This window comes from Prinia subflava, chromosome 9 (genome assembly GCF_021018805.1).
Source record: "Prinia subflava isolate CZ2003 ecotype Zambia chromosome 9, Cam_Psub_1.2, whole genome shotgun sequence".
Taxonomy (NCBI): domain Eukaryota; kingdom Metazoa; phylum Chordata; class Aves; order Passeriformes; family Cisticolidae; genus Prinia; species Prinia subflava.
This window is the reverse complement of record NC_086255.1, coordinates 23,472,626-23,488,579: the sequence shown is the minus strand read 5'-3', so window position 1 is coordinate 23,488,579 and position 15,954 is coordinate 23,472,626. Positions and strand designations below refer to the sequence as shown.

The 15,954-nt window shown below is 41.6% G+C and overlaps 1 protein-coding gene across 6 annotated transcripts in view; it reads right to left on the bottom strand.

Annotated features, from left to right (window-relative positions):
* Nucleotides 1-15,954, bottom strand: part of ZMIZ1 (zinc finger MIZ-type containing 1) — a 339,556-nt gene that overhangs the window by 274,840 nt on the left and 48,762 nt on the right. For 5 of the 6 annotated variants that reach the window (XR_010081335.1, XM_063405933.1, XM_063405931.1 and 2 more), the window contains exon 2: nucleotides 15,409-15,539. The exons of the other annotated variant lie outside the window; for it this stretch is intronic. The gene's annotated coding sequence lies outside the window, so the exon portion shown is untranslated. The remainder of the gene's footprint in view (nucleotides 1-15,408; nucleotides 15,540-15,954) is intronic. 6 annotated transcript variants of the gene reach the window in all.

Genomic DNA, 15,954 nt, shown 5'->3' with positions numbered 1-15,954 from the left:
TTTTTAATTAACTATAATCTGATCTTACTGTGATGTCTTGGTACATGAAATGTATGAAGGATTTTGATTCCATCAGTTTATTTTCCACCCTTTTTGCCTGTTTGATTCTAAGTAAAATACTAATGAAGTCCTTTAAGCAGTCCCTTGACTTTACTGGGGAACACATTACCTACGCCTCTGTTAGTGCAGGCACATGTTGATGAGCACTAGAATGCTGCAGCCATTGAGGTTATAAATGTTGTTTTATTATCATGGCAGCAAGTCACACTACGAATTGCAATAAAATCCTTTAACATTTTATTCATATTCACGGTCATATTAGGTCAAGTGCTTGTGAATAAACTCTAGAGGATGGAGGGCTGGCTTTGAGACCGTTGTTACCAATTGGTTGCATTTTAATAGATTTATTATCCAGCTCAAATTGCAGAGCTGTGACTTAATTTCATCAGGGACAAAATGTTTGTAAGATAAGTTTGAAAAGAGCAAGAAGAAGAAAAATAAATATGAATCTACATAAGTATTCTTTGAGCCACTCAGACACATTAGATGACAATGTTGTTCTGGTAACTGTGACACCACACTGGTACACATGCTTCAAGTTACTGTTAGTAATCGTGTATTGCCACAAATAATGCAGACCACTGTTAGTGATACAGGAATTTACAGTCTTCAAATAAAATAACCAAAAGCAGATACATTTGCTTTAGATAAAACCATTGTAAACACTGCTGCTCCTTAACAATGTGGTACAAATACAGCATCTGTATTTCTTGGATACGAAATTTTAAAAGACCCTCAGCTCCTCACAGGATAGCCAATATCCTGTGTTTTCTGATCTTAATGCTAGCCAGTTTGCTGAAAGCATTATTTAATCTAATTATGGAATATCTCTCACAGCATAAATATTCCAAGCTCTACAGCAGGCTTCCATTTGTAACTCAAGAGTAGTATAAAAACAAGAGTTAATTGCCTGTACAAATATTTCAGGGTAGCGTTTACGTAATCTACAGTACATTAAGTACCAGAGTTGTGCTCTACTGATAGGTGAAAGAACAACTCTGAAAGGCAACTGCGTTGCCAATTAGCTTTCAACAAATATGTACACAAGCTGTGCTTGCAGGCTTGTGCTCAGCTTCCTCATTCTCCCCAGACTGCCTGCTTTTATAATGATGAACTCCTTTCCACTGAAATGCCCAGCTAACTTCACACTGCTGGAACAAGGGAGGATGGTATATTTTATTCAGTTGGAGTTGTAACCCATCCAAATTTAAGATCGTGACCTGTGACCAAAGCCACACTCCAGTCACAAGGACTGAACACAATTCTTCAGTCATGTATGAGCGGGGGCGGGGGGATAAAAAAAAAAAGAAATTGAAAAATCTTCCATTGTAGTTAGTCCAAAGAGGATGAGGGTTTGTTTGAGAAAAACACCCCACAAGCCCCAGCTCCTGTGTGTCCGCCCTCCTCAGGGAGGCTGAGCCAAGAACATGTACACCCACGTGCATTAGCTCTCTGCAGCAACACCATGTTTTCACCCAGCAGAGCTGTACACAAACTAAGAAATAAACCTAAGTTCACAAAACCACATGAAGAGACTAATGTTTGCAGTCTTTGGGCAAATCTGCATGGTGCTCCACCCAGAAAACAGACAGACCTCTTTTAACTCAGGAAAGCTGATTACCTTGGGCAGAGCCCTGTGCCTAGGACACTGCTGCGTTGCTTTGGGTACCCAGATTTTACCACTGGACAGTGGTTTGGGTGTCACTGGACAATATGTGCAAATCCTTTTTTTCTCTTCATTATTTGCTTTGTAGACTACTGCTACTCTCATTGTACTAGAGTGGGTCTAAAAGAAGTATTTTGCAGTTAGCCTTACAACAAATGTTAAAACACGTCTTTCTGCAATGCTTCAAAGTTTCAGCCCTTTTCATAAAGTATTTTTATCCCAACTCTCCCCACCCCCTTCCACTCCCCTAAATTAAAAAAAAAGTTATTGCAGTTACTAAGATGGAAACATTCTGCAGAATCAAAACAGTTAAACCAATTCCAGAATTCTGCTTCATAAATTCCTTTGGCTCACATAATTTATGTTATATAAATTGCAATTTTGATAATAATGCAGCTGAAAATAAGTCTAGTCTTGCAAGTTGTGTGGGTGTATGGTTATGCTTATATAAAAGTTTAGTTATCCACATTACTTCATAAGCGTATGTTTAAGTACGTTTTCATGGATATCCGCTCTCTGTGGGCACGCTTTCTTTCAGTATTTAAGAAAAGTATCACTATGCCATATAGTGTAAAGCTTGTGAAACCTTTTTGTTATGTAAAAGTCAGCAAAGCCAGTTCTTCAGCTGGTAACCTCATGCTATTAAACCAGCTGGAGAGAGAGAGAGAGAGAGGGAGAGAGCAAGAAGGCATGGTGAGACATGAAAGTAAGAGCAGGGAGCTGTGTGCCCTTGCTACTGCTGAGTTAGAAAAGTAACTTCTCTTGCATTTTCTGTAAAGCAGTCCATATCTGGACTCTGTTAGAACAGAAAGGCTTCCTGATGATCACTCTCAGACAGCCTACAGATACCAGGGAATAACCAGCTGTTCCTTTGATTCATCTCTGTGTGATGGTCAGTTTAACACACCGAAAATCTGCAGGGCCTTCATTTGCTAATGCAGTGAACAGCACAAACAAGCCCCCCACTTTTTTCTCTTCTCAATGACTCTTTTGGAAATGCATTGCTCTCAAACGCAATCTGTTACCACACCAGAATGGCTATTTCATAGAGTGGCTTATCTGCCCACAACTTTAGCCTTTCTCCAAGCAGGTATTTGAACTTCTGTTGAGCAACAGAGGACCTGACACGCATTTCAACAAAAACAATGGGGTCAGCTTAAACTTACCTTCAAGTGCAGCACTACTGAAAACCAGCTCAGGCCAGCCTGTGTAGCTTAGGCTGTGCAGCTCAGCCTGAGCAAACGAAGCTCTCCTTGCCCCTGGGTGTGATGGCCACCGCCTCCCTTAGGGAGGATGAGCAACAGCAGTCCCAGTGCCTCTGCGCGGGGCGAGAGCTTTCGGCACCGCTTACGGTGACGTTTCCTCCAACTAAACCTCAGCGGCCCCTGTGCCTCTGTGGGTCTTTAACACAGGGCTTTAAAGCTCAAGTTCAACTCTTCAAATAAGGAAGGGGATTCAAAAGCTCATTTCTGATGCACCTCTTCCAGATCACAGAGGCCTTGGGATGAGGAACACACCCATGCATGTGGTGGGTTAAAGAAGAAAAGCTGTATACTGCTAAGCACACAAATTACTTGGAATGCAGTGCAACAGATCAAAACAAAAGACTGAAAATACATATGGTGACTGGACTAAATAATTATTAAAGAGCTATAGGAGGAAAATAATTTGCAAGAATAATACAAGCCTTGTAAGAAGCTATGTTATCTTTACATTATTTTTTAAGTTTCAAATTGTGTGTGTATACATATAAACATATAGCTTCACATATCATACTGCAGTATCTAAGTAGTCAGATTTTTTTAACACAGTAGCATGTTGCTCTGTTTTAGCTTGCATTTAGATATATATAATCGTTATTCTCCATACACTTCAAAACTTCCTTGTCCTTCCCCACAAAGTAGAACTGTCTAGTTCTACATACACTAGACCTTTCCAATTATATCAACTGCAGTTGTAGTCCAATGTAATGAAGGCACAACTTGTAAATGATATATATATAACTAGTTATGCACCAAATTGTATTCCCTCCTCCTAGAAAAAGGTCTGAAAATGAACAAAAGATTTATGCTGCTGCTTTTAAATAAAATACGGTTGTATCCTTTAGTTTGTATTTATAATTAAAAGTACTCATTTGCTTTAAGAAATATATGCTTTAAAACTATTTTTTTAAACTTTCCTTTTATGTTTGTGTAACTGTCAAGTTTGTCATTTTTAACATTATTATAATGTCAAGAACATGAAGAGGAAAAAATACACTTAAGAAATATGAACATTTCCAGTCCTCTGACATTTCCTCTAATCCTTTACAGCAGCATAACTTGTGGTTAATGCTAAATATCTAGTGGTATCACTGAAGGCAGCACTTAGCCCTATCCATGTAGCTTGATATTAAGTCTTGTAAAATTGCTTTTCTTGCTACCACAGTTTAATGAAATGAAACCAATGGCAGGAGGAAAATTTTAGAAAACTAAGGATGTTCACACATGAGGATCTCTAAACTCTTCAGAGTTATGTGAACACAGTATCCACCCAAATCCCTAACAGCCAGAAATGATGCCAGTCGCAGGAACTGAAGTTTTCTCCTGCAGTTCACTCGCTGCCCAACAGGTCACCTACAGAAAAGCCCCTGGCAACTGCCCACCTCTCTCTCCCTCAAAACCACAGCCAACTTTTCAGACAGTACCTGGGTATTCCACTGCTTCCACACTGATGACAAGCTGAATGTGGCAGCATGCCTTCAAAATATCACTTGAAAAAATACACCCCCCCCAAAAAAAGCACCCAAAACAACCAACTATGAGACTCATCATTTGATAGCCTGCTGTAGATCAGAAATCAGCCTACATCTATTTAAATCCATGCAAGGTGGCTGCTTGGCAGATTAAAGCCAAGGTTGCTCTGATTTGTCTTCCTCCTTCACCACCCCTCCACTGTGAAAGATGGAATTACTTCACTGGAAACTCTGGCAGGGGGAAGCTTGCACCAAAACAGGGAAATCTGTAGCAACCAGAGGCGGCCCAGGCACACACTGCTCCCTCCCTGATGTTGATGTGTACATAGAATATCTGGCATGTTTTCTTCCAGAGTTCCCCCTAGACCGTGCACTGGGCGCACCCAAAGGAGACTTCAGTGGTGACACCCAGCCAGGCCCTGAGATGGGTCTGGGGCTCCATCCCCAGCAGCTGCTGCAGCCTGCACGCACGGCTGGGGATCCAGGGCAGGAGCCAAAGCTGAACCGGGAATTTCAGGGCTCTCTGCCTCTGCTGAGGTGACTCCAGCAGCTTCTTCGTCAGAGTGCAAAGGGCAAAAAGCAAGGGAACGAGAGTGAGTGGCAGCAAATGTTGCTCAAAAGGATTTCGTGTTCCTTCTATATGCAATAAATGTGGAGGGAACAAGCTGATTTTAGCACTCTGACTCTTTCATGTTTAGTTGCATTCCTTTTCTGCTATTTAACTCCTCCCTTCTCAAAACAAACAAACAAACCCCATAACAAAAGAACCTCTAATATCTGTCCTAATTTTTAAAGCAAGAATACTTCTTTGCCTCAGTTGCAGGACCCAAAGCTGCGCTCAGTTTGCAGAATTTTGCCTGAATTTCTGATGAATCACATCAGTTTTAGACTGTTAACATTTGTCTCTCGGTAACACTGATCTCTAGTTGCACTAATTTTAGAACAATCTGAATCAATTCTGAAAACTGAACAAAACTATTGAAGCACCATAGATAAAGCTCAGTCAAAATCCTGTGCTGGCTTTTCTCGACTGATATTTGAAACCACACAACTCATCAATATTATGGATTAATATTGACTTTTACCTTCACTCACAGTATTTCTCCAGCTGTATTTAATGGCTATTACTAAAACTATCTGCATTTTAATTTTTCAGCATTCACATTTTTCTACTACTTTCCCAACAGATTTCTTTTATTATCATTTTTTTGGCCCACTGCCCTTCCTCACAGTGTCCGCAATCCGTGGAGAAGAGATTGCTGATGGCGTTATCACAGGCAAACAGAATGAAGCTAATGGTAACAGGCACTCCTTGCTAGGTAATTATTATAGGAGAAGGAATGCAAATGAGCCCTAATCTGTCTCACACAATGGCAGAGGTCTCAGATTTGCATTAAACCTTTTGGAGCTCTCCCAGATTGGGGACTGCAGATAACAATGCATCTGCAGCCCAGGCTGCCCCAGCGGTTATTACATTGTGCCCCAGCAGGTACAGTGTCCCTGAATGACTCTCCCCTCCCCCTTTATATCTCTGGTCCCCTCCTCCTTCTCTCCTTCCCCCCAGCTTTGCAGGAAAAAAAGCTAATTGTGCATGCCATTTGGCTCGATTCATGTTTACAATGAAGAAGAAAGCAGCGCTGTTTGGTAATTATAAGAGGGAAATGGACATCAGGAAATCTCCGTTCTATTCCAGCTATGTCATTCCTTTGCCAGGGAACTGAAGGAAAATAACTTGGCTTTTCTGTGCATCCATGTGTTCAGTTAGAAACACAGGGTTGGCATTTGTAGTGGCCCAACAGACTCTCACTTTACAGAGGCACCTGCTGAACACTTTCAGGAAGCTAATGCTAGACTTCACTTGAACCTAGGCTGAGTTTATGATAAGCCGCGGTCCTTCAGAAGAACCACTGCCTAGATCTCAATTCCCCATCTGATAATAGGCTGTAAAGAATGATATTCTTTTCCAGCACTGTATTCTGCTATAAAAACACCTAAACTAACACCTGCCAGCTGGGGCCATACTCAGGGTTCACACAGGTGTCTGTGCATTAGCAGATCTTAAAAGAAGAAGGTGTAGGAACTATGAGGTGCTCTGATCACAAGCCACATAGAAAAAGGTTTTCCCAAACCTTATCTTTTCTAGCCTCTTCTGTTTGGCTTGTTTGGATTAGGAGCATTGGAGTCAAATGTATTGAACCTTTCCCAAGCGAGTGCCTGGTCTGAGGTCAGAACTCCTTACCAGCATGAACAGACTTTTTCCACACTACTGCCTTCTTTCCTGGATGCTCCTTTTCTCCTGAGATACTTTTGTCAAATAGGCTATTTCCAAAATTGATCTTCAGGAATCAAAGTCTCTGCCACAGAAATGCAGACTAAAAAATGGAGACTATCAAACTGTAAGTGGGCATATAAACTAACTTCTCAGCATATTAAAACCCAAACAACAACACCAACAAAAAACCGAAAACAAACAAAAAACAGCAACCAAAACCAAATCAAACACCCCCCCCCAAATCAAAACAATAAACTATTGCCAGAAATTAACATTTTTTTACAACAACAATTGTTTAAAAACACAGCTGTAGAAAGTGCTACAGTTTTTTAAATACCATGTAACAAGTTCATTTTTCAATAATCAAAGTTTTGCTCATTTACATCTCATGGTGCAGTAGGTGGGGCAGCACCACTTCTTTATGAAGTTACTGGAATACACTGTACATGTCTCTGGGATGGTCTCTGACAGCTGGTATCCTCAAGGAAAATTCATCACAACTAAACAATCAGTTTAAAATGTATTTATTTTTAAATGATGCTATGGTTCTGTTATGATATTGAAATTCTCTGAAAGAATCTTCTCCCATTTGGACTGACATTTAAGGTTCTTGACATTTTGAAGGACTGCTATTGTACCACATTATGAATGAACAATCTTTACATCAGAAAAGCAGAAGTTGTCTTGCACTGGTTAGTTCCCATAAAACAAGAAGGGGATTTTCATCCTTCTGGTTCATAAAGCTGGAAACATTTTCCCATGTAGTCTTTGTGCTAACTTTCCAACAATAGAAAGCATTTCACTCAGAACACAAGAAGGGGGTATTTTTACATTATCAAGGCATGGCAGGTATCAGAACCTACAATTTAAACTCTAACATACTCGGGTTCAGATTTGTCACTGGTATTGCTGCTCCTCCCCAGTGACCAGTTACTATCAGCTGCCCACTGGTGCCATTTATATGCTCATAAAAACTTTCTTCCAAGCCCAGATGTAATTGTGGAGAGCATGACAGACTCACCCTCACTTGGAAGTCAGGGTTTACCACACTGCTGCTGGACCAGCAAAAGCACAGGGCAGAGAAAGTCGGCAGGACAGCCCAAACCAATTTTACTGCCACCTGAACACACCCAGCTGATTCTGCCTGGAGTGGACCCAGCTGTGTCACCTCCTCCTGCCCGAAGACCTGGGGTGTGGAGGGGGGGAAAAGGAGGAATCCTGGAAGATAAGGAACAGGGAGCACAGATGTCTTCATGGGGAACTACTGCTCACTTCTGTGACCCTTGGCCCATCACCAAAGCCATGCACTTCAGGACCACTCTCACATTAAGCATTAACTCAGGCAGTTCAGCTGTGTTGCCGAGTAGCCAGTCAAATATTTACAAGGGTTTCAGAAGGTGCAAGATTAACCTCACCCTTTCAGTGTAAAACCCAATGTCCACGATTTCATACTCTGCTTTGCAAAGCAATAAGTCACAATTCCAAAGCTTTGAGACTTGCAACACGAAGTCGTTAGAAAGAATAATCCAAACAGGAAAACTAAGAGGGACTCAATGCACACTGTAGACAAAATATTGGCACCACATACAGCGTTGGCAAGTGGAGCAGCATGCTGTGTTCCTAAGGGGCAGAACAAGTAAAATCCAGCTCCTACAGTGGTGATTGCAACCTCACCTGAACAGCAGCTTTCCCTTTGTCCAGCCATTTGACAGTAAAGACAAAAATTGTCACTGCTCTCTCAACAGCTTTCCAACCCCGGGCTCCCCCCCACCCCGCCATTCTCAGCAGCCTTTTGAGAGTCTCCCTCTATAGCAGCATTCTGCGTTTCAGGGATTCAACCTTTCAACTGAAGCATGAGAGATCGCTTATACTGCTGAACCGGTGGAGCTGCCAGCTTCCCCTTTGTTGCACAAGGATTTACACTTGAATGGCCCTGGGAAGCAGAGTCTTTTAAGGAAAGGCTGGTGGGGGAAGACAATTTCCTTGCCAGCATCCTATTCGCAAATCATTTTCATCTAGCAGCTCAACTTCTCTGGTTCACATAACTACAGGAGCCTTATCGAACTGCTAGTTTGTAAGTTTACTGTGAGGTGGCTTTATGAATAAATTGCTAATTTTAGCTTACTTCAACAAGGATATACAGAGTCATAAGTGAAGTTCATTTCGAGTCTAAATGTGGGCACTTAATGTAATTCAGTCCAATGTAAATTACATCATTATCTTAATCTATGACTCATTTATGTATTTCCTATTACAGCCTTGCATTGCCATGCACATCATAGTCCATCCAATGGCTTCTGCTGCTTTTCAAGGCAGACACTGGGGAACCCCACAATGGCCCAGATGCACAGCAGAAAATCATCTGAAACAAGAGTATGCAAGCCTGCTCCAGTTCAACAGTGGCACTGGCCCTCTACTTAATCAGATACACACTGCACTCGCCTGCTGCATTTCTGTTCTTAAGTTGCCATAAATGGGTAGATAATTACTTATTGGGTTCAGGCTATGTTAGCAGTTACCAAGCAGGATCACATTGCTGCCTTTCACACAGCCACACTCTGGTGGCTTTTTTGTTTGTCTGCTTGCCTGCTTGGAAGCATAAAGCCTTCTATCTCCAAAGAAAAATAATAGCATCCGAAGTTTGGAAATTGGCAAATGCTAATCTGGCATAGAAATAGATCTGTAAGGAACATTCCTTCTGGTTTTAAAATGTTACACCTGCTTCTGATTAAATTCTGTTTCCTGAATTCTGAATTGGCCACATGCTGAAACACACAGACAGCACAGCCTGCAGAGTGCAGCAAGGAAAAGGCTAGCACAATCCAGAGCTGGTGGCAAACCACAGTCCCCATGAAAACCACATGTGCCAGAGACCAAATATTTTGCGTTTTGCTTACTGTTAATAAAGCTGCTTCACTTCATTAAAAGCAGCTTATCATTTTATCTACTCACTCTGATTAATTAGCCTCTAGTTAAAATGAATGAGCACTTGATTCGAGGATTCCATTAACGTGACACTGGTGAACCATCCCTTGCATACTTCTCCCATCCTTTTCCTTTTACTGTCCATCCTCTCTACACCCAATGTATTATTAGGCCGTTCAGACTGACACTCCCAGAACCCTTTGAGGATAACAAAACACTTTTATGACAGAGGTGAGTAAGGAAATATCTCACAGTCCAAAATTCTTCCAAGGCTCAGTTTTCCTGCTGGAGTATACAGATGTATGTAATCTACTTCTCACTGTAATTATGATCACAAGCTTGGAAAGAAACAGCTTGGCAAGAAGAGCGAGCCAGGGAAACAGACCGCGTTGCTGGGAACAGGGGCAAAACAACAGCACCTCTAATACATACAACTTATTTGTCCTTCCAGAATAAAATAATTTTAACTATGAAGCACCAACAGCAGTCAGTTCCATCAAAAACCCGACTTTCTTAGAGAGCGAAGAACTTTCTCCCAAGCCAAATACCATGTGCTGTATATGCATAAAGACAGCTTTTGCTACAGTATATGCCTACAGATTTCACAGTTGCATATGACCGCCAAAATCTCAATTTCTAGCAGCAAAAAACGTATGTTACCATTATTTAGCCAAACATCTGAACACTGAAATATATCCTAGCTGCTCATTTTGCTGGAAAACAGTACTTTGCTTCATAAACCTAATTTTCTTGTCTAATCAATTGATCTTATTATGACTGTCAGAAATACCCAAATGTATTTGGAGAACTTTAAAAAATAAACAAAGAAAACCTAAAGCTACACACCTTCCCTTTTCCTTCTTTAAAATTTTAAGCTTCCACTCTTTCACAACAATGCTCACCAGAAGACTGAAAAATCATTAGGCCTAAAACTGCAACAAATCCATATTTTGAGGGAGGAATGGAAGGAAAGAAGGTGAGGAGAAGGAGAAATAGAACTTCCTGGGTCATTCTAACATTTAGATTTAATTTCCTGTTTCATCAAGAATAGTAAGTAGAATAGTAAGTAGGTGAGTGGAAGCTTTCTATTTATGCTACAAGCAATTTAAGCCATTTCTTTCAAGAGAATAGCTTGGTTAGGGTATGAACTGCAGCCTGTAAGACAGCTATAATTCACCATCCAGCCAGACAAGGCTGTATTTGAGAAGGCAGCAAAGCAAGATCTGGTTTACATCACACAGCAGGGCAGTAACTGACCGTGAGTCACTGATGCACTTCATCTGGCTTTTAAGCCCATCAGCACCAGATAAAAATGTTTTAGGACACATTTTACAAAGCACTCCTCAGTCTAAGTTTACCTGGCCAGTTCAAATCTGCATAGAATTTTCTAGACAAAATTTTCTTCATGGCAAGGCTTCCAAGATGAAGTATCTTCTGTGCTCAGCTGGCAAGGTCTTAGTGCAGCTTTCTGCTGTAATGACTGGGCTAACTGGACAGGAGTGGGTTAAGCCCAAAGGGATGAAACAGGGTGAATGATTTCTGCTACCACAGCCTGGGCTGAAAGAAGTACCCAGCCTTCACAATACCCTAGGCAGCACCACATAAAACCATGTGTATGCCAAACACAGTAGAGAGACAAAAACCCCTGGAAAATGTGATTTTGAAGTATCAACTCGTGATTTTGGATTCATACTTTAAAATACTTGATTTAGAAATGAAAAATTCTGCTGGTTTGGTTTTATTATTTTTTTTATGAATGGCCCATTTTTTGAAACTTATAAAGAATTCACATGCATCTTTGTGTATGTGAAAGATGGAGCAGTATTCAACCAGGCGGGTCATTCACCAGCAGTAGAAGACAGTTGTCACTTTAAAGAAATAAAGCAACAAACCAGGTCTTTTTCCTTGCTAATTTCAGCAAGGACTTTACAGCTGATTTGGGCCTTGCAGCTTTCTTTCTGAAGGGCTAACAGAGAATATAAACAAAAGTAAAATACCAAAACCTGCCACCTACATTAATACCTGTGCATTACACTTTGTTCCTCTCAGCCATTCATTATGGATTAGCACAACAGGCCTCTCCACTTCGTGTACACTTAAAACTATCAAGGATGTTTAAACTATCTTTCTAGAGGTACAGAAGAAGCATTTAGCTTTCTAATTCTACATGGTAAAAATATTCTAAACAAAAAAAATACCTGAAAAATGCACTGCTAGGGTAGAATTTATTTTTCCTTCTCTAATAAATTTTATGAGATTTAAGTCTTCTCCATATCAGAACAAAGAATTAATACCTGTAACATTCATGAAATGAAACTCTGAAAAAAAATCAAAGGTTTTACTAAAAAGCAAGAGAGGGCAGGCTTATTGTTAAGTTAATGAAGTACTTAAAGACCTTAAGCAGTGGCAAAGTCCTGATTTAAAGTAGGAGATGGTTAAGGCTTTGCAAACTGAGAACTCTGGAAGAACCTGTCATCCTCTCTAAGGTGCAATACAGCTTTGACAGGCACATCATTTTACTGAATACAGATATTGAATGAGAAATCCTAACTCCAAAGATCTCGAAGGATTTGAGGGAGAAAAAAAATCCAAGACCTGGAACAAATACCTTGTTGAGATGCTCTACAAACACTTAAGAGCTGTGAACTTGATTTATATATGAGAAGAAAAATACAAACAATTAGGGCCAACTTCCATCTGGCAGCTAAGTTATTACAGACATGGTGTTTAACATGCAGGGTCACCCACCTGAAATGTTAGCTAGCAGCAGTATCACCTTTCCTTTGGAGATGGCTCAGGTTGATACAAATAAAAAAGGAAAATGGGGAAATTATGAGGGAAATAAAAGTGCTTTAAAAAAATCAGTGCAAAATAGTCATTCTAGATACACTGACACAAAACACAGCTTCTCAAAAAATCTGAATGGAGGTAGGTTTGCTCTTTTAACAAAGCAGAAAATTAAAGATTGTCTTTGTCCAAACTTAGTTAAGAGGAACATGCAGAGAAAAGTACAGCATTAAAGGCAAAAAAACCACAGCACACTGGCCCACTGGACAGCCTGATCTCTTGTTGCCTTGTCCCTGCCCTGCCTCTCCCTCTCCTTTCTGACCCCCCCTTCAACACTTCCAAACTGAGAAGGAGTGTATGTTCCCCATCCTCCACCTCTACTGAACCTGCTCTAGTCGAACACATGGGCAAGAATTTCCTCTTGCTTTGCTTCTCAAATTTCACTGTCACATCCAGCCTCTCCCCCCAGAGCTTTTCACCCCGAGGACTACAGTCTGCATGACTGCGTTTGATAATACAGACTCTGCTGCTTAAATACCGTACATTTGCAGACAGTTAAAGCATGTTTTACAAAGGTACCATAATGGGGTTTAGCAACATCCACTTCCTGGGCGTGCAGGCCTGCAGCGGCTGGGAGGGGACCCTGTCCAACACGAGCCGGTTCGCCTCTCCTCAGCGGGGTGAGAAGGAGCGCACAGAGACAAGGCCTTTGTGCTGGAGCCGTTCCCAAGCCAGGGCTGCAGAGGAACGAGCTGTCTGACATGTTGCAACTCAGGAAGCGTGTGCAGGAAAAGGAGGAGGGGAGCAGCAGGCAGGGATTCTCCAAATTTCCAGCGCTGTGCAAGAGGGACAAACAGATGCATCCAGCCAGAGAGAAATGGCAGGGGCCTGTGCACAGCCTCTCAGCTGACCCTGCTGAACTGAGCAGTGGCACTTGGTTCCACTGCACACCACCGCACCTCCTCCCATGTGCTGGGAGGAGACAATAACAAGAAGCGATGCCCACAGTCCTGCAAAAGAGCTCTAAAGCTTGTGCTTCCCTCGGCCCCCAACCCAGGGAGTTTGAAGGCATTCAGAAACAGCACAAAAACTCAGCTGGAGCTACGAATCCTTATAGAATCTTTCCTTCACACGTGCAGCTCAGCCAAGCCTCCCACATCTCAGTGTGCCCCAAAATTTCGTGTTTCAAAGGAATTTTAGAGCCTTTGCTTGTTTGGAAGAAAACAGCTTCAGAAGCCACAAGGCAGCTCCTGCAGGCTCCTCTCAGCATGCCACAGCGTCAGTGGCGGAGGCAAGGCCTGCCTGCCACAGCACAGGCAGCTGCACTCTTTAGTCTGGCACCAAGGAGGAAAGCTATCATCCATTTTTAAGTTAGATTCAGGGAACCAGCTGGGGACCAGCGATTGCGATTTTTGAAGTGCATGGAGAGGAGTGTAACCAGCCTTTCCATAGTAACGAAGATTAGCGGCCTTGAGTCTGACACTCCTCCTGCATTAAAAGATAGGAGACAAAGAGAGAGACAGGTAATTACACAGAAGGAGCCCTGGGGAAATTGCAAAGTCCTTGAGAACCCTTTAGCTGGTCTGTATGTTTCTCCTTGTCTCGGCTTCAGCTGAAGGTCCCCAAGAAACATTTGCCCATTAGATCATTAGCTTTATTGCAGAAAGTAGCCAGACAGCTGGCAGTGGCTGTTCAATAAAGACTTAGCTTGCCTCTGCACCAGCAAGAACGAGATGGAGAATGGGAAAAAGAACATCCCAAGGCACATTACCTGTCTGGAGCTTATCCTTGATATGTTAGTGTACTTAGTCAGTGTGAGGGGTCTGACAAATGAACTCTGACAAATCCTGCTGGGGCAATTTAAGACATTATTGCATCGCACTGTCTTTCAAAACCCTTCACAAATGTTAGCACCACCGAGCAATCCAGCAGGAAAACTTGTATCATGCACTGGCCTCTCCAATTCAGAGCCGAGCCAGTTAGCATAAACCCCTTCTCAGTGCTGGATTAAGTTAAGACATCAATTCTGAACCAGAATGGCTGAGGTCTAGACAGAAGATATTGCCTCCACTACAAAGAGCATTAACATCTATCACAAAGATGGAAGAGGAAATGACATCTCAAAGCACTGCAGCTCCTAAGCAAATACAAATCTTTAATATTAAAATACATATGCAATTTGTCTAGCAACAAACCTGAGTCTCCTCATCCAGCTCACGATGCTCTATGAATCAGCACTAATTTTTTGGACTTTACATAACCCTGACACATAAACTGAATGTCTTGCAGTGAAAAGATGGACATGTATTTTCCCATCACCAGATAACTACAAAATTAAATTCCTCTCAAACACCACATTTTGCACTTCTGGAAAAAGTCCAGATGGTTAAAGACTTGCCATGTGTTTCACCATTCAGAACTAGAGTTGGGCTTCCAGACAGTTCCCATCTTATCTGTCAATGATACAACCAGCCACAAAACCATGAGAGACCCCAGAGAAGAATCAGGTTTAAAACACCTACCAAAACAACAACCAAACCAATCTATATTTGCCCAATCAGATGTATATGTGTGATAATAATAAAATAAGTACTTTGAGATATGATTCTTCAACTTGTCTTCTCCAGACCTAACTCTGTCTTTCCATCTAAGGTGGCACTCAGGCACAGATTTAATAATCAGTCTTCAGTACAACAGTTTTACTATTTTTCCTCTGCAAGCATTTAAAATATATCTCATCTTCTCAAGATCAAGATTTTCTCAAGGGTCAGTATCCTACACTTAGTAGTAGAGTAGAAAGCGCACAAAGCTTCTGTTTGCATTCCTGCATTAGAAGGGCAACCCACATGAGCCAGAAGTTTGGCTAAACTCCATGCAGACAAACTTCTTCTGCCATCACCTGCCCTTCCTGAAGGAGCAGAGCAGGCAAGACACCTCGAAAAGCAGATAACAATTACCCCTTACCTTTCTGAAGAGGCCGCCGCCAATTAGCACATTCCTGGAGCTTCTCAATCAGGCAGGAAGAAGAAAGGAGGGGAGGGGGGGAAAAAAAGGGGAGGAGGGAGCTATTTTCTTCCTCAGCACAACAGTATTTCCTGAGGAGAGGAGAAAAAAAAAAGTAGAAAAAAGGAAATAAGCATTAGCTTTTACGATTTTCGAAGAGGCTACTGATTACAACTCCTGCTTGGCAGAGCTACTGTGCCACTACTTGTACAGCTCTAAAATGCCATTTTAGGGTGTCCTACATTTTCTCCATCGTCACTTAATCAAAATAGGGAATATGAACATCAAGTTAACCACTACTAAGAAAAGCAAAGAGATTCCTGTCAGAATGGGTTAAAGTCCCATACTAGAATGGGTTAAAATCTGATTCAAAAATATTCTTGAGCACTTATTCTATTAAGTAAACATGCTTCAGCCAAGCTCACACCCACTTCTGTAAAAATTCAAATGAGCCACATTTACTATCAAAATAGTTGGCAAAAGGCAAATTCCAACATGCATACTGAA